Consider the following 19,653-nt stretch of genomic DNA (forward strand, 5'->3'; position numbering starts at 1 on the left):
ATTGCAAATTTTAAGTGAAGTTTCAATAAGTACGTGGATGGGAGGGGTATGGAGAGCTATGGTCCAGGTGCAGGTTGATGGGACTAGGCAGAATAACAGTTTGGCATGAACCAGATGAGCCAAAGTGCTTGTTTCCGTGCTCTATGACTAAGAATTGTTGACCAAACCTCTTGTCGGTTGTACTGTCTGCTTTTCCAGATTAATATCAAATTCAGTTTTGTGATACTTGAGCTGTTACACTCTGTTAAAGATGCATGTCTTTGAGGCACCCTTGCCAAGGAAAATCATGCTAGAACCACAAAATTCTGCATTGGACAAGAACTTGAACTGGTTGGGGAAAATGTCAGCTTGTGAGCTTTCCACTTTATTCTATGTTCCTTGTCAAAGCAAATTGCAATGATTCTGTTTCAATGTACACTGGGTAAAATGACTCAACTCACCATCACCGCAGTTAATGGGACATCATAATCTCAGTGGAATGTTGTTCTAGGTTCTCCTGAACTGAATGAATTCATTTCAAGCTGTTTCATTTCTTAATGTTGGAACTCCTTTCATTGTCTTCATTCTCTCAACCTTTGCAAACAATTTTGTGCTTGGTCTCTGTCTCTATTTCAGGAGTTCTGCATTTGGTTGTATGGGATGAAGTTGAGCAGGTGCCATGGCTGTCAGTGGTACAAATCAGCACACAATACATTTAGTGTAATTGTTGAAAGTGATTAATGTAAAATGAGAGTTACAGTTCTAATTTCAGCTCAGGTCAATTTTACTAAACCTGAGAAGTGATTGTGCAAAAGTATAAGAAGCCTTTCCTTTCAAGTAATTCAGTTCCAGAACAATCGGATGCATCCACAAAAGAGATTCTCTATAAAACTATGGGATTTTTCAAATCGTGGCCCTTGGATGACAAGGTGTGCTGTGACACAATAAGGATAAAAGGAAAATCATCTGTGATATTGAGTTTTATGTTCCCGAAGGGCAGTATATTAGAGAAAGCTGAATAAAGTCAAAAGGGACGTTTGGAAGGGAAAGATAAGGCATGTAAGAATATGGGTGAAATATTCAAATAAAATATATGTATGAGTTGCACTACTAATCAGGGAGAGTATCACAACTGTATCAAGAGAACTGGATGAAGGGTTCATCCAGGAGACCATATGGATGGAGCTCAGGAATTACAAAGATTCATTCACTATGATGAGGTTAAACTGCAGACCTTACATTAGCCAGCACAAGGTAGAGGATCAGAGAGGAAGGCATATTATGGAAAGATGTAAAAGCAACAGGGTTGTGATAGCAGGTGATCTTAATTTCCCTAATACTGACAGGGAATCCTTTCATGCCAGAAATTTAAAAGGGGCAAAATTTCTAAGGTGCATTCAGAAGAGTTTCTCGATACCAGATCTTCCAACTAGGGAAGGGGGTCACACTAGACCTTGTACTGGGAATAAGTTTGGTCAAGTGATCAGAGCTTATCAGTGGGAGAGCATTTTGGGAAGAGTGATCATAATTTTAAGATAGTTATGGACAAGGATAAGACTGGACCTTGAGTAGTGGGGGGGAGGGGGATGCTAAATTGGAAGGTTAACTCCAAAAGTTGGGCAGGAGGGGAAAGTAGATTAGGAGCAGTTGCGTTGGACAAATCCACATCTCAGATGGGAGTCATTTAGAAGCTAGCTGGTCAGAATTCAGGACCAACGTGTTCCTGTGAGGAAAGAAGATAAGGATGGTAAGATTTGGGAACCTTGGATTCTCAAATTTAGTCAAAAAGAGAAAAGAAGCATATATAAGGTTTAGGAAGCTGAAATTGGACAGAGCCTTTGAGGAATATGAAGGAAGCATGAATGAACTCAAACAAGGAATTGAGAGTGCCAAAGGGGAGGTGAAATGTCCTTGGTGAATCAGAATCAGGTTTATTATCACCGGCATGTGATGTGAAATTTGTTAACTTAGCAGCAGCAGTTCAATGCAATACATAATATAGAAAAGAAAAAAAAATAAATAAGTAAATCAATTACAGTGTATGTATATTGAATAGGTTAAAATACGTGCAAAAAACAAAAATACTGTATATTAAAAAAAGTGAGGTAGTGTCCAAGGGTTCAATGTCCATTGAGGAATCGGATGGCAGAGGGGAAGAAGCTGTTCCTGAATCGCTGAGTGTGTGCTTTCAGGCTTCTATACCTCTTTCCTGACTGTGTAACACTGAGAAGAGGGCATGTCCTGGGTGATGGGTATTGTAATATGAGTGTAATTAAAAGCAAGTTAATACTAATTAGGATCGGGGGGGGGGGAGGGTCTACTTCCATTTGTTGTTCTTCCGGTGGCCCTCGTGTACATAGTGTTCCTGCCATGCCATACGGGTTGTGAAACCCTCTGTATATACGTAACGTTTTGAAGTTCGAGATAAAGTTGTTTCTTTGGCATGAAGTTGTCGAGTGTGCCTTTTCAAAGTAGAAGTTACGACAATGGGGGTCCTTAATAATGGACGCTGCCTTTCTGAGACACCGCTCCCTGAAGATGTTCTGGCTACTTTGTAGGCTAGTACCCAAGATGGAGCTGACTAGATTTACAACCCTCTGCAGCTTCTTTCAGTCCTGTGCAGTAGCCCCTCCATACCAGACAGTGATGCAGCCCGTCAGAATGATCTCCACGGTACATCTATAGAAGTTTTTGAGTGTGCTTGTTGACATGCGAAATCTCTTCAAACTCCTAATAAAGTATAGCTGCTGTCTTGCCTTCTTTATGACTACATCGATATGTGGGGACCAGGTTAGATCTTCAGAGATTTGACACCCAGGAACTTGAAATTGCTCACTCTCTCCACTTCTGATCCCTCTATGAGGATGGGATGTGTTCCTTCATCTTACCCTTCCTGAAGTCCACAATCAGCTCTTTTGTCTTACTGACCTTGAGTGCCAGGTTGTTGCTGCGGCACCATTCCACTAGTTGGCATATCTCACTCCTGTACGCTCTCTCATCACCACCTGAGATTCTACCAACAATGATTGTATCATCAGCAAATTTGTAGATGGTATTTGAGCTATGCCTAGCCACACAGTCTTGTGTATATAGAGAGTAGAGCAGTGGGCTAAGCACATACCCCTGAGGTGTGCTAGCGTTGATCGTCAGCGAGGAGGAGATGTTATCACTAATCCGCACAGATTGTGGTCTTCTGGTTAGGAAGTCGAGGATCCAATTCCAGAGGGAGGTACAGAGGCCCAGGTTCTGAGGCCCAACTTCTGAAGTTGAGAGGCCCAACTTCTCAATCAGGATTGTGGGAATGTTGGTATTAAATGCTGAGCTATAGTCGATGAACAGTATCCTGACATAGGTATTTGTGTTGTCCAGCTGGTCTAAAGCAGCGTGGAAAGCCATTGAGATCGCGTCTGCCGTGGACCTACTGTGGCAATAGGCAAATTGCAATGGGTCCAGGTCCTTGCTGAGGCAGGAGTTCAGTCTAGTCATGACCAACCTCTCAAAGCATTTCGTTACTGTAGATGTGAGCGCTACCATGCGATAGTCATTAAGGCAGCTCACATTATTCTTCTTAGGTACTGGTATATTTGTTGCCTTTTTGAAGCAAGTGGGAACTTCCGTCCGTAGCAGTGAGAGGTTGAAAATGTCCTTAAATACTCCCGCCAGTTGGTTGGCACAGGTTTTCAGAGACTTACCAGGTATTCCATCGGGACCTTCTGCCTTGTGAGGGTTCACTCTCTTTAAAGACAGTCTAACATCGGCCTCTGAGACAGAGATCACAGGGTCATCAGGTGCAGCAGGGATCTTCACAGCTGTAGTTGTGTTCTCCCTTTCAAAGCGTGCATAGAAGGCGTTGAGTTCATCTGGTAGTGAAGCATCGCTGCCGTTCATGCTATTGGGTTTCACTTTGTGGGAAGTAATGTCTTGCAGACCCTGCCAGAGTTGCCGTGGTGAGTAGGATTAAGAAAAATCCCAAGGCATTTTATACGTACACTGAAAGAGAGTAGCTTGAGAGAAGATAGGACCACTCAAGGACAAAAGGAGTGAATTTATGCTAGGAGACAGAAGAAGAGACTAGTAACTATATGGGTAGTTTGTATTGCTACTCATCAAGGAGAAGGACATGGAGGATGGTGAGATCAGGGAGCGACATGATATGTTCAAAGTTCAAAGTAAATTTATTATCAGAGTACATGTGTGTCACCTGAGATTCGTTTTTCTTGTGGGCATACTCAATAAATCCAATAACTATAATAGAATCAATGAAAGACCACACCAACAGGGTGGACAACCAGTGTGCAAAATACAACAAACTGTACAAATACAAAAAGAAAGAGAAAAATAGACAAGTAAGAAATAAATTTTGAGAACATGAGATGAAGAGTCTTTGAAAATGAGTCCATAGGTTGTGGGAGAAATTCAGTTGTGGGGCAAGTCAATTTATCTCCTCTGGTTCAGGAGCCTGATGGTTGAGGGGTAATAACTGTTCCTGAAACTGGTGGTGTGAGTCCTGAGGCTCCTGTACCTTCTACCTGATGGCAGCAGTGAGAAAAGAGCATGAGCTGGGTGGTAATATCCAGAAAGAAATATAGAAAATCTACAGCACAATACAGGCCTATTGACCCACAACGCTGTGCCGAACATGTCCTTACTTTAGGAATTACCTAGGGTTACCCATAGCCCTCTATTTTTCTGAGCTCCATGTACCTATCCAGGAGTCTCTTAAAAGACCCTATCTTGATCGTGTCCACCTCTGCCACTGTTGCTGGCAGCCCATTCCACACACTCACCACTCTGCATAAAAAAAAACTTACCCCTGATATCTCCACTGTACCTACTTCCAAGCACCTTAAACCTGTGCCCTCTCGTGCTAGGCATTTCAGCCCTGGGAAAAAGCCTCTGACTATCCACACGATCAATGCCTCTCATCATCTTATACACCTAAGTATTGGGTATCTTGAACATTTAGGTGGATAAGTCTCAAGGGTGTGGTGAGATCTATCCTCAGTTATTGAGGGGCAAGATAGAAGATTGCTCAGTCATTTTGACAGAGATGTTCTGCAGCGGTCAGTGCGGTAACCTCTGTTGCTTGTGATATAAAGAAATGATTTTGATGAAATTGCTGGTGGGCTGATAAGTAACTTTGCAGTTTACACAAAAGTTAGTGAAGGTGTGGGTAGTGAGGAAGGTTACACTAAATGACAGGATCCTTAGGAGCATTGATGTTCTTAGTGATCTTGGGGCACAAGTTCATAGCTCCATGGAAATGACAGCACAAGTGGATTGCATGGTAAAGGTATATGGTTTTCTTGCCTTCATGGGTTGTGGCATTGAGTGAGAAATTTGACAACTCATGTTGCAGCTGCAGAAAACTGATAAGGCCACATTTAATTGCCCTACTTAAGGTGAGGAAAAAATAAATTTAGAATATAGAACAATGCAGCACAGGAGTAGGCCTACAATCCTGTGCCAAACTAATTATGTCTAATTAAACTAATCTCTTTGGCGTCATCCATATGCTACCATTTGGCATCATCCATATGCTTCCATTCTCTGCACATTCACATATCAAGGAGCCTCTTAAATGACTATCATATCTGCCTCCACCACCACCCCAAGCAATGCATTTCCAGGCACCCATAATTCTGTGTATTAAAAAAGCCTTTGCCCACACATCCCGTTGAACATTTCAACTCGCATGCCTTTTGTATTAAACATTTCCACCCTGGGAAAAAGGTGCTGGCTGTCTACCTATCTCTGCCTTTCATAATTTTATAACTTAGTCCCCTCAGCCTCCACTACTCCAAAGAAAACCACCCAAATTTGTTCAGACTCTACTTATAACACATGCTCAAGGCAGTATCTATGTAAATTGCTTCTGTGTCCTTTCCATCGCTTCCACATCCTTCCTATAATGGGGTCAGCAAAACTGAATTCAATGTTCTTGATGTGGCCTAACCAGAGTTTTATAAAGTGGCAACATAACTTCCTGACTCTTGATCTTAATGCCTTGACTAATAAAGGCAAGCATACTCTTTTCCAACTATCCCATCAACCTGTGCAACAAAACCAAACTGCTGGAGGAACTCAGTGGATTAAGTAGCAGTCACTCCTGCAGTATGATAACTCTTGTGGGAAATGTGTGCACAGCAAGATGCACAAACAGCGTTGTGATTATATTCAAATCTGTTTTCATGAGCTCAGCCAAGATGAGTATTGACAACAACTAACCCCTCCTTAGTTGATCCATTAGAAGTCACAGGTCAACCTTGGGTGATGGCTCTCTGTGGGGGCTTCCTGTGCGAGTGAAGAGATTTGGAGGAACAAGGAATGATGGGATTGGGTTCGTTTGGCTTGGAGTAAGTGTGTCAACTGAATTATTCCCACTCTAGGTCCAGGAGCAGTAACAACAAGGTGAAGATGTCCTCTGGAAGTGCATCTTTCCTGACCTCTCCACCTGTCCAACAAAAGGCCAAATGGAACACCATCTCTCCTCACAAAACAATTGGCAAATTAACCTCCAACCCCCACCAATCCACCAAAGGATAAACAAATGAACAAATCAATCAACCCCTAATCAACTAATTCACCAATCCCCAACCTATCAATCAAAGTTGCTCAACATCCAACTTACTAACCAATTCAACAATGAACTTGCCAATGAATCATCCCGCCCATCTTGTGAAGGTGAGACTGCATTCGTGGTGGTGGAGGGGATTGGGGTTGATGCTTGTTTTATCACAGCCTGGGATGTGGGTAAGGCCAACACCTTCTGCCCTAGACCCCTTTTTATAGGTGGGGGGGGGGTAGAAATCAGCAAAGTCCTGGGCTATTGTTGGGTGATGAATGTGGTTAAATTGTTGGCCAGTGGGCCAGCAATCTACCCTAGCAGCCGGGGATTAACATTGCTTATGGGAATACAAAGCTGGTTTCACAATAAACCGTGTATACAAGTTCAAGTTTATTGTCTTCTAACTGTACATATATACAACCAAACAAAACAATGTTCCTCTGAACCATGGTATACCCACACAACATATATCACACACAGCACATAAACCAAAATATTATACTATAAATAAGTTAATGAAATATAATGCAAAATGCATGTAGTAAAGCACAGAACAACAGCACGCTGACCTTGTGACGAGACCTCAGTGGTGGCAGGGTATTAATTAGACTCAGCCTGAGGGAAGAACTTGTTATCCAGTCTGTCAGTCCTAGTCCTGATGCTCCTGTTGCCACTTCCTGATGGTAGTGGGTCAAAGAGATTATGGGATGGGTGGTAGGGATCCTCAATAATGCTTTGGTCCTTCGTGTACAAACTCTCAGTAAATGTCACCAATATGGGGGAAGGAGACCCCAGTGATCCTCTCAGGGGTTTTTACGATCTTCTGTCGGGTCTTGTGGTCTGACACCTTGCATCTTCCAAACCACTCTAAATGATGCAGCCGGACAGGACATTCTTGATGGTATTCAAGACTCTTTTATTATCAAATAATGTATAAATTATACAACCTTGAGATTTGTTTGCTCATGGGTGTACCTGTAGAAAGTTGTTAGAATGGGGTTAGGTAGCCTTGCATGCCTCAGTCTTCTCTTAAAGTGTTGACACTGCTGTGCCTTCTTGACTAATGAGGAGGTGTTGTGGGTCCAGGTTAGGTAATCTGTTATATGCACACCAAGGAACTTTGTGCTCTTCACTCTCTCCACGCCAGAGCCATTGATGTTCAATGGAGAGTGGCTGACCTGTGCCTTCCTGAAGTCCACAATCAGCTCTTTTGTCCTCTCCACGTTGAAACTCAGGTTGTTGTCCTCACACCATTTGACAAGCCTCTCTACCTTCTCTCTGTCTGCTGACTCATCATTGTTGCTGATGGGGCCAACCACTGTTGTACCATCAGTGAACTCGATGATGTGGTTTGAGTTGGATCTGGCAGAGCAGTTGTGAGTCAGCAGGGTGAACACAACCCTTGGGGGGAGGGGGCATCAGTGTTCAACGTGATGGAGCTTGAGATGTTGTTGCCAACTCAGACTGACTGGGGTCTCTCCATCAAGAAGGCCAAGATCCAGTTACAGAGAGGGGCGTTGAGTCCCAATACCCACCAGCCTCTCAGGGATGAGCATGTTAAATGCCAAACTGAAGTCAATGAACACCATCCTGGTGTACAAATTTTCTGTGAGTACTCTCACTTTCCTTCCTGATGGCATGGGAGAGCACGGCTCTGACTGACCTGATCTGAAGACGGCATCCTGATCCCTAAGCTGTGCACACATTTCTGCAGACAGCCATGGTTTCTGGTTTGCCTTGGCAGTGTAGTGTTTAATCATGGTAACATCCTCAATGCACTTTCCTATGTAGCCAGTCACCAATCCCACATATTCATCAATTTTGACGTGATGATCGTAGGTAGCTTCCTCCCTGAATATGCTCTTGTCCGTACTTTCAAAACAGTCCTGCAGTACTGAGGTGGCACCTTTTTCCATTTTATGAGTTTTAGTATCAATCCCTCCCCCCTCTCCCCCCACCCGGTCCACTGATCTCCTGATCTCCATTCTGAGAAGGCACTTGTTTTCTTTGCTGAGAAACTGGCCAACATGTTTAATAGAAACCTGAGGGGCAATAACTTTTCTGTTAACTCAGAGACTGGTCAGTTTATGGAATGAATTGTGAGGGGAAGTGAGTGAGGCAGGTACATTAACAGTATTCAAAAGGTAACGACAGGTAAGTTTCAGTGGGATATGGGTCAAATGCAGGCAAGTGGATGAGCTTAGAAGAAAATCTTGGTTGGTATGGATTAGTTGGGCTGAAGGGCCTGTTTCCATGCTAAATGACTGTGACATTTGGAGTATTGTGTTCAATTCAGGTTGTTGCATTGTAGGAAGGATGTGGAGGCTTTGTGAAGTTGCAGAAAGGTGCACCAGGATGCTCCTTGAATTAGAGAGCATTAGCTGTAAGGGATGGGCAAACTTTCTCTGAACATTGGAGGCTGATAAAAGTATATAAAATTGTAAGCACCACAGATGGTGTCTATTTTCCAGGGTGGAAATGTGAAATACTGGAGGGCATAGTTTAAGGTGAGAACGGGAATGTTTAAAGGAGATTTGTAAGGCAAATTTTGTTTTTTACACAGAGGTAGATAACTGCAATGCACTGCCAGAAGAGATGGTGGAAGCAGGCACGATAGTGACACCTGTGAGGCTCTTAGACCATCATGTGAGCAGACAGAAGTGGAGGGGTAGACACAATTTTCCATGCACATGGGATTATTATGGTTGGCACAGACGTCAGTGGACTGAAGGGCCTGTATTCTGTGTTTTGCAAGTTCATAAAAAGCAAGAGTAATTTAAGAAAATAGTAGGGCCTATTAATAATTAAAAAGGTAAACAATGCATTGAGGTGATTACACTGATGTAGAGGACAATTGCCATTTGAGAAGTATTTAGCCCAGCACATTTTTCTCCTGAAAATAGAAGATTTGAGGAATGACCCTGATAGAGGTATTTGAAATTGTGAAAAGGGTTCTTCAGCCATTGAGATATTTTTGACTTGCAGACAAGATGCGATCTGGAACAATTCAAATGTAGATGTGGAAGGCAGCCATTTGGCCCATAGGTTCCTTTCTGGGTTTCCAAAAAACAATCCATTCACTTCCATTTCTAGCTCTTTGAGTGTTTTATAGCAATTCATCATGACTTCTGTGACTTTGCACTCTATTTACAGTTATAAAGCCAGCGTACTTTCTGCTTTGCCTGTTGCCAACCAGATCTGTCCTTGCACCCAGTTGAGAAATTCCACTTTTTTTTATGTATCTCCTCTCCACCACTGCTGTGCTGTAAATGTAGTAAAACTTTAATTGCATCTCATTGTCCTGATGATTTGCATCTGGTTCACTCAGTTCAGAACTCAGCCATGGATCCAGGCTGTGAATGGCTCAAGGGGTCTTGAAACTCAGCTTCGGCTGTGAGCCAGTGTGCAGCCAGAGCAGGGTTTGGCACAGAAACATAGAGTCATAGAGAAGTACAGCACAGAAACAGGCCCATCAGCCCATCCAGTCCATGCCAAAACCATTTCTAAAGCCTACTCCTATCGACCTGCACCGGGATCATAGCCTTCCATACCCCTACTATCCATGTACCTATCTAAACATGGGTAAGTAAGCAGATGGAGCTGGGGTCCAGAGTGCTTGTATGTTTCCTACTCCCTTTAATCTTACCAAGTTCATTGGGAAATTTATTATACTACTGTGTAATCTGTTAAAAATGAAATAAGTGTTAGGAAAGGTTGGGAGTGATAGACAATAATACAGGAAGTCTCCAGTTTGGTCCTATGGTTGTGGATTTTTGGATCCATTGCCCATGGAGAAGAAGCAGAAAAAGATAGACCATTGCCGATACAATCTGATGACCTCTCTCCTGCATGGTGAACTGGGGAGGGGTGGGGTTGAAAGGTCAGTATGAAGTTAAGATTGGCTCCAATGGCTCCATCCTTTCTCATGCAATGAAACTTGGTGTCTGTTCTCATTGCTGAAGCACGCAGATAAGTAATGCTTGAAAAGCTACCCCGCCCAGTGGGCATGTGACTCAGCAAAAATGAAGATAGCATGGAGAAAGTGTCAGAGTGAAATTGAAAGAGAAATAAGGAAAGCAATGAGAGACAGCAAAAAAATATGTTCAAGTAAAATCAATGAAAATCCAATAATGTTTTAAAACTACATAGTACATGGGATTAACCGAGAAAATAATTGGAATTTTAGGTAATGTGTGTGTGCACGGCAGAGGACGTGGGTTATTTCATTGAAGTATTCACAAGGGTAAGGATGCTAATATAATTAAGGAGAATGAGTGGCAGAGGATAAATGCTCATCATTGGAAGCATTACAGAGTTCAGCATCTTGCAGAGAATTATCCCATGCTGGTAAAAGACATAAGGGAAGAAAGTGCAGAGCACATTGTTTTAATCACCACTGGTGACAGTATGGTTCCAGAGGATTGAGGACATAATTGTGTTGTACCATTGTTTGAAAACAGAGGAAGGACTGCGTGATTTCAGAACTGTGAATTCTGGTGGCAGGAGCTGCACTCCAGTGCATTTTCCACCACTTTTCTGTTTTGGATCATCTGTGTTCCTTTTGCTTTTTAATTCCAGTCATGTTTGTTGAAATGCCCTTTTTTATTGGAGTCTAACAATGAGACTGTAATTGAGTGGAGGCAACTCAGAGAAGGCTTATTCTGGGATGAAGTGGTTACTTTGAAGAAAAGATGAGTTGATTTCATCAATGTTGATTGTACTACACCTACCCCCCCACCCCTCAGTGCCTTCCACTGATTATTTGAGTCGTCTTGCTCCTTCCTCTGAATGCTTACAAGTGGGTAACTTTGCACTTTGAGTTAAAACATTACCTTGCATTGGTGATCTCGTAATGTTGGATTGCTATTGTTGGGCAGGTTAGTGCAAGCAGTGTTGAAGTGTGAGGGTCAGGGCTACACCCCAATGGGCCATTGCTGGAACTAGCTTTGGGCAATAGGAAGGTACAGATTGCCCAACTTGTGACCTGTTGTCACTGTACTGTCATTATTTGGCTTGTCCATTTGAGCTTCTAGTCAACATTTGGACCAGGACTGTGTGTGTAAATTCTGGAAAATTATGAAATGAAATCGGGGCTTTGGTTCGTTAGTGCTGCTTGATATCACTGTGGATGTTGGCTTCCACCACTTTGCTGATGACTGAGAGCAGAATTATTAGGCAGATTGGATTTGTCCTGCTCAATAAAACGAGGTAATGTTTCACATTGTCAAGTAGATTCCAGTGCTGTAACTGTACTGGAACATCTTGGCTGGAGGCACTACCAGTTCTGAAACAGGGATTTTCATTTCGATAGCTGGCGTGTTGTCTGGTCCAGTCGTTTTAAACTGTATCCAATGAGCTTATCCATTTCTTGATATTGCCTTGCAAATCAAATTGGTTGAAGACTGATTTTGTGAGGCTACAGATTTCACAAAGAAACTTGAGAAATTCATTTGGTATTTCTGGCTGAACACAGCTTCAACATTACCTTTTGCACCTTGTGCCATTTTTGAGGATGGGGATGTAATTTGTTTAATTGCCCACCACCATTCACAACTAAATGTGGCAGTATTGCAGAGCTTTAATCTGATCTGTTAGCTACGATTAATATTTTTGTGACTTTTTGTGCTGTGCTATGTGTGACTGCCTGTATAGGTTTCCCCCGCCATTCGAAGGTAGAGCGTTCCTATGAAATGGTTTGTATGCTGAAATGTCGTAAAGCGAAGAAGCAATTATCATTTATTAACATGGGAAAATTTTGTGAGTGTTCACAGACCCAAAAATAACCTATGAAATCATGCCAAATAACACACAAAACCTAAAATAACAGTAACATATAGTAAAAGCAGGAATGATATGATAAAAACACAGCCTATATAAAGTAGAAATACTTTTCCACAATCATTACTGCACTGTTCTCCGTAGTGAAAATCTCACGCAAGCGCCACCAGCAGAAAATCTCACGCTAGCGCTGTTGGCAAGAACACTCTCTCCAGTAACCTTTAAGCTATGAAGCTGCCAAATCATACCAAATAACACGTAAAAATACACAGCCTATATAAAAGTAGAAATAATGTATGTACAGTGTAGTATCACTTACTGGAATTGGTTCAGCGACGAGCACACTGATGATGGTGTGTTAGGCTGAGTCGTCGTAGGTTGGGTGGTGCAGTGGCCCCCACCCTCCAGGCCGCCGACCGATACCGATCCGCGAAGCGTGCAGGGGTGCAGCGGTAGCCAGGAGGTACACAGCACATCTTTAAGAAAAAAGCTGAAATAAACATGCTAATTAATTAGGTGCCGCCCGGCACATAATTGTCGGCCCAGATCAGTGCCAATTTCCGATTCTGCTGCATTCTCCGCGAATCGGTATCTGTCCGCGGCCTGGGTGTTGGGGTGGTGGGACACTGGGATGTCATGTCATCTCGTCATCTGTTTCCATTAGAGCAGGCAGCTCATCTTCTCCTATGACTGCCCGCCTTGATGTTGAAGGTCGAAGTTCGTCGTCTGCTGTGGCTGATGTGGAAGGCTTGCTTGACTGCTGAGCCTCGTGCATTTTTCTATCACACAGTTCTTTGTAAGCACTCAAACCATCTTGCAAATATCCCCTAAATCTATGTACCCTTTCAATATTAAAGTCGTACTTTATCATTGCAGTGAAAATCTCATGCAGTTGCTTCACATTCAGTTCGCTACTGCATTCAGTTTCGATTGTTATCCTTTCATCTTCCAATTGCATCAACTCTTCATCTATCAGTTCTTGGTCATGGGATGCCAAAACCTCTTCTATATCATCTTCGTCAGCTTCCACAAGCCAAACTCACTTTGTCCTTGCTTCATTCACCAAGATCGAAACGCTTAATTATGTCTAGTTTTATGCTTGGTGTAACACCCTTACGAGCTCTTTCAGGCTTTTCTGATACCTTAGAACTCATCTTGCAAACGGATGCTCACAGGCACGTGTTTAAGCAATGCCGGCTGGAATGCAGTTCTGAATCCGGGGGAGAGCGGCTGCTCAGGGTGCGCGCTGCCTTTCTTCGTAACAGTGAAAACACCTTCTGAAAGCGAAAACAGGGTACTAATGTAGGTCTTTCGTAACAGTGAGGTTTCGTAAAGCGAACATTCGAAAAGCGGGGGACACCTGTGCTGTGTTTTGCACCTTGACCCCGGAGGAGTGCTATTCTTTTTAGTTCTATACATGTATAGGGTTGAATAACAATTGAATTTGAACTACTGACCACGCTGTACCTTTTAGTGATTCAATCCTGCCTGTAGGATTGTGATGGCATATTGTCTGTAAGATACAGTATATTTCTGTAAGAATTACAGTGAGAAGCTGACACACAGCCACTGAAGCAATTCTTGCAACATTGGTCCCCTGATGTTTGTGTAGACGATTTAGCCAGATTAATTGTGCTGGGAGCAATGTTGTCATATCAGAATTAGCAAAATTGGTTGATTAGGCTGATTATATTCTTTATATGAGTAAACATAGCAACGGCAGGCTTGCTCCTCCATTTCAAGGACATTTAAAAGTCAACCAGTTTGGCGAATCTGGAGTAACATATGGGTCAGACTGGTATGGATTTCCTCCTCTGAAAGAGGAGGCAGAGCCAACTGCATTGCCTCGAATTACGTGCACTTAGACATGAGAAAAGCATATGCTGGAAATATATCAGTGTGTCGGTAGGTAATTTGGCTACCGTAAATTATCCTTTAATGTTAACTTAGTCATAATAGGTGCAAAAAGGAGAGTTGACGTTGAAGAATAAATTCCAGAGCAAAATCGAGGGCAATGGGGATCCTTCTGCCGGTCTAGATCCGATGGGTTTATGTAAACAAGAGACTTGAGAGACACAATTAACGTCTCATGTTGATTAGTTTTTTTCGCAGCTGTGTGATCCTGTGCCCACTTAATCACTCTGACTGAAATGCTCTCCCTCACAACTTCTTTCATAAAATCACATTATTGAGTTGGGATTGTTTATAGGTGCTTTCCGGTACAAACTTCCCCTTACGGATGAAGCAAAGGGAGAGGGGTGAAGTTTTGATTTTAGCCTGGGAACGCGGCTGTGCACTGCGCTGTCTTTGCTGAGGGGAGTGCGCCAGGCGGGCTCCGCCTCAGAATGGCGCCATGCAGTGTTGCGGCCAATGGGCGTCGTACGCCGCGGAGGCGGCCGGGAGCTGTAGTCGGTTGTCAGGCTATGCGCGCGCGATTGCGCAACGAGTGGAGCAACGGCTAGGGGCGGGCGGTTGCGCACCGCTCTCTCTACTGCCACGCAGCGGTTGGGCAGGCCGATGCGGCGCTGCCGCGGCTCTCTTGCATTGTTGTCGGGGGAAAGGCTGCACCCTGTCAGCGAGCAGCGCTGGGCCCGTCCGCCATCTTACTGCGCTGCTGTCAATGAAAGGCGCCGTTGTGCGGAAGTTGAAGGCCTGCAGCCACCTTCTGGCCGCGGTCTGCCGGGGGTAGTGGACGGCGCGGCAGGGGGTTTGGGTACTCGAATTCGGGGCAAGAGATTCCGGCGGCGCCGAGGACGAGCGCGCCGCCATTCTCGGTGTTGCGTCGGACCGGCAGGTGTGTGAAGCGGTGGCAGTTTTGGCCGAGGCCCAGGTTGGGCCCGTGCCACATCACGTGCGGTGAGTGGGCGCGCTTTGGGGCTCTGATACGGGGGTGGGCCGGCGCGGACTGACCGTTGGGCCCTCACGTGGCGCCGCTTTGTGCGGTTGGCGGGCGGGCACCGAGCCCGTCTCGCTCCTCCTGTCCCGCCCCCACCCCGCATTCCGTCGCCGTGGCGCAGTTGGAGAGCCGAGTGGAACCGGACGTTGGGCCGATCGCCAGCCTCATTGTTGCGGCCGGTTACATACCGTGGGGCCGGCATGTGATGGACGCCGAGTCCCAAACCGCCAAGCATTCGGGTGGTGCCGTGCCGTGCCCTTGCACCATGTGCTGACCGAGTCCGCCGCTCACTACTCCTATCCCAGGGGTGTCTGGTAGTCATCAGTAAAACGTTTTTGTGGGTTCCTTTGTGTGCTCCAACTCCCCGTGTAGATAAGTACTCTGCAAGCAGACCTCTCTCTCCCCCTTGGCTGCCCGCGAGAGTAATCCCGTATTCTGCAGCGTGTGGTGCTTCCATCCCGTCTTGTTCAGTAAACATCCAGTGAAATCTATACAGGGCTCCACAATGCGCCTTCAGCTTGCGATTTGAAGGTAAACAGCAAGTCAAATGTTGAGTCGACTGGCGTCAATGATTACCATTTCTGTGAAGCTTAGTCTTGAAATTTCCTTAACTCCTATATTTATGTTTAGGTGCTGCCAGTGGCTGACTTCTGACAGGAAGTTGACATTTAAGCGTGTAGCAGCTTTATTTTAATAAATACCTTTTTTAAAAAAGTGGGTTTTGGGTGTTGTTTGTAGCTTGGTTAATATTTTAGTAGCATGGAAACTTGTGATATTGGTTCAGGCCTCCCCAGGTTTCAGAAATTCGTTATCCGTTTTCGAGTGCCACCCTTTCTTCAACTTATACTGATGGTATGAAGCAAATAGCCTTGTCCAACTCGATTATTTTCTGGTCATTTTCGGATTTCTATTAAGTACATTACATTTAAAAGTGAAGTAATAAATCAGACAAACATGTTGGAGTTTGCAGCTGCTATGGTCTCTTGTTTGAATTTGTTGAGTATGGCCAAAGCTTCATAAGTGTGAATCTTGGTTCAACCTTTAATTTTGTTCCTATTAATCTTCTAACAGCAGGCCTTCCATCCTTGTTTCACATTGCTTGAAATATTTTTTCCTAGTTGTGAAAGAAATGTCTCGTGAGACCACTTCCAGACTGGTTCCAGGGAACTTCAGTTCATTGTTTTCGCTGAAATGATTAACTGAACCACAAGTACTGTTTTTTTTTTTGTCCTACTTTTTAATGTTAAATTTAGATCACAGGAATTTGAGTAAACAATTAGCCATAAATAAATTTTGTGGAGAAATAAAATACTTTCCACTAACTGATCATTTTGAAATGGTGATATTGCTGTAATCATTAGTTGAAGTTGGTCCTTGGGGGTTATTGTTTTTAATTAAATGTTTTGCACAGAGCAAAGACCAGATTTGGAATTTGGGATTGATATCAATGAATTGTGTGTGAAGATGCCTGCAGATCGTGTGCTGATGCATACCGTGAAAGTGGAATGTTGGTGCTTGGGGGAAGGTGGCTACCAAAGCTTATTCGACATCAGTGTCTGATGAAGACCCACCAGTGTGTGTAAGGCACCACAAATAAAATAATTTGGTGATTATTTAAAATTAAATTAAACTTTGCCCATTTCAGCTAGAGATGCTACAATGAGTTTTGTACAGATTCTTATCTAATGCTTTGGGTACACTCTTGTTTAATATAGATATGGTTCTGTTATTTTTCTATTTAGTTGCACAGGTTGGCCCAATTGTTCTGTAAGGGAGCTTGATTCTTATGTCACCTGTGTTCAGGTTTCCTCCTTTAAATGTTCAATGTAATGTAGTGAAGCTGTTTCTAACATTTTGATCTTGCTCTGGTTTTAAACTGGGTTTTGGGCAGATGAGAGTGGTTGAAAAGAATTGCAAGTATGTCACCCTAACCATGTGACAACTTGTACATAAAGACTGAGATGATATAAGAAAAGTGAGTTGGGCTGATTGGATTGCATAAGAGCATGGTTAAATTTGCCCACTCACACTTTTCCACTCCTCGCCATATAAAATGATGCCGTTGTATTGGCCTTGATAATGAATATATTCATGATGACCTCCACAGACATCAGGGATTGTAAATGCTAGGAAATTTCGCAACCACTCTGACATAAATGGATATCCCTTTCCTCTGAAGCTGTCCTACTGATAATCCCACAATTGGACGTATGCTGTTGACATTGACCCTGTAAATTTCCCACCAGAATCTTAAATGTTTTTAAAAGATCATTTATCTTTCAGGACTTCAATCTTTTCTCCATAGATCAGTTATTTCATCACGGTAATCAACATTGTGAATGTTTTCTGTTGTAGCCTGAATGCAAGCACATCCATAAATGTTTGCAGTGTTTCAGTTGCTGTCTTCCATGCTTCAAGGTGCATCAAAACTTCTTTACTTGTATATGTCTCTTGCAATGAAGGCCAACAGTACTATAATTTAATTCATTATACCAAGATGCTAACCTTTATTTCCTTCCCTAGATTCCTTCGTACTGTAGTAATTTGTCTCGCTATATAACATAAAACGTTTTTCATTCTTCCTTCCAAAGAAGAAAAACTCATTTCCCGACATTATACTCCATCTAGTGTCTTGCCCACTGATTTAGTCTGTTCATATCCATTCAATATCTTGATTTCTCTTGTCTTGCTTGCCTTTGTTTCATCAGCAACTTTGGCTTGACAGCATGCTCCTGTCATCTATAAGTGCAGATAGAGATAGAGACATTGATCGTGTGGATAGCCAGAGGCTTTTTCCCAGAGCTGAAATGGCTAACGTGAGGGGGCATAGTTTGAAGGTGCTTGGAAGTAGGTACAGAGGAGATGCCAGGGGTAGGTTTTTCACAGAGTGGTAGGTTTGTGAAATGCATTGCCAGTGACGGTGGTGAAGACATACAGTTGGGTCTTCTAAGAGACTTTTACATGGGTACATGGAGTTTAGAAAAATAGAGGGCTATGTGCTAGGGAAATTCTAGGCAGTTTCTAGAGTAGGTTAATGTGCTGTAGATGTCTGTTCTGTGTTGTGCTGATTGATAATTAAAAAAAAAGTCGTCATCCTAAGAATCCATTTAACTTGAGAAATCTGATTTCTTGCCTTAACTTTGCATTCATAATTTGTATTGTTAACAAAACAGTGCTGCAGAAAACAGTCCTTCTGCACACAATGCCAACGCTAAATATATTACTGAATACTGTTTTCTTACTTAAATTTTTTGAGGTGAGAAAGACCACTGCTGAGGACTTAAGTATTTCATGATTCAGCTTGGTGAGAATGATGTTATAACACCATGAAGTTAGTAGTGCTTAGTTTAGTCTACAACCGTCATCATGAAAACTTTCCTCAGGTAACTGAGCAAAGGAGGAAAAGGTCCCTGATTTCTATCCGCAAGGTACTGTCATCTAATTGTTGTGTGGACTGTATTTGCTGTGTTTGTTCACTGAGTTGTGGGATCAAAGAAGAGGTATGCAAGATGGCTTCCTTTCAAAGCCATCATTGAATATCAGCTGAATGCTCAATTGGGGCTCAGCTATGACTAGTAGAAATAGACTTTGAGCTTGCTATCATTAAATACGTTTAATATTCTAATTCAATTCGATTATCTGATTGGTGTGATACTTGACCACCAGGCCACTTCACAGCATTCTTTTTCTCATTCATATGTCTCAAGTATAAATGCAAAATGAGTTCAGTAATTCAGATTGAATATCCCACACAACTACAGTTTAAGTGCTGCACTTTGCATTTTCACCTATTCATGATGTGCATTTAAACAGAAAAAAAAATCAGGACCATTAGAGATGGGAGCTTAGGGCATTTGATCCATTGGATCTGCTTCACCATTTCATCATGGCTAATTTATTTTCCTTCTCAGCCCCAACCTCCTGCCTTCTCCCCACATCTTTTCACACCCTGACTAATCAAGAACCTATCAACTTCTGCCTTAAATCTACCCAGTGGCCTGGCCTCCACCGTTGCCTATGGCAACAAATTCCACAGATTCACCACCTGGCTAAAGAAATATCTCCTCATCTCCGTTATAAATGGATATTTCTCTTTTCTGAGGCTGTGCCCTCTGGATCTAGAGCACCCCCCCCCCCCCCCCAACTGTAGGAAACATCCTCTCCATGTCAACTCTATCTTGGCCTTTTGACCGTCGGGTTTCAGTGTGTTAACCCCCCCCCCCCCCCCGAATTCTTCAAAACTCCAGTGAGTATAGTTCAGAGCTAACAAATCCTTATACAATGATCCTTTCATTCTTGTGAACCTTCTCTGTTCCCTCTCCAGTTTCAGCACTTTCTAAGATAAGGGGCCCAAAACTGCTCACAATACTCCAAGCAAGGCCTCACCAGTGCATTATAAAGCCTCAGCAGTACATCTTTGCCTGTATATTCC

The 19,653-nt window shown here is 43.2% G+C and overlaps 1 protein-coding gene across 6 annotated transcripts in view; it reads left to right on the forward strand.

Annotated features, from left to right (window-relative positions):
* Positions 1–19,653, forward strand: part of kansl1b (KAT8 regulatory NSL complex subunit 1b) — a 200,199-nt gene that overhangs the window by 14,411 nt on the left and 166,135 nt on the right. Inside the window, exon 1 of one of the 6 annotated variants that reach the window (XM_072249276.1) lies at positions 14,797–15,181. The exons of 2 other annotated variants lie outside the window; for them this stretch is intronic. The gene's annotated coding sequence lies outside the window, so the exon portion shown is untranslated. Of the gene's footprint in view, positions 1–14,796; positions 15,182–15,222; positions 15,753–19,653 lie in introns of those variants that run through there. 3 more of the 6 variants (XM_072249271.1, XM_072249275.1, XM_072249274.1) reach the window with 3 other exon arrangements.

The sequence above is a fragment of the Mobula birostris genome, chromosome X (assembly GCF_030028105.1).
Source record: "Mobula birostris isolate sMobBir1 chromosome X, sMobBir1.hap1, whole genome shotgun sequence".
Taxonomy (NCBI): domain Eukaryota; kingdom Metazoa; phylum Chordata; class Chondrichthyes; order Myliobatiformes; family Myliobatidae; genus Mobula; species Mobula birostris.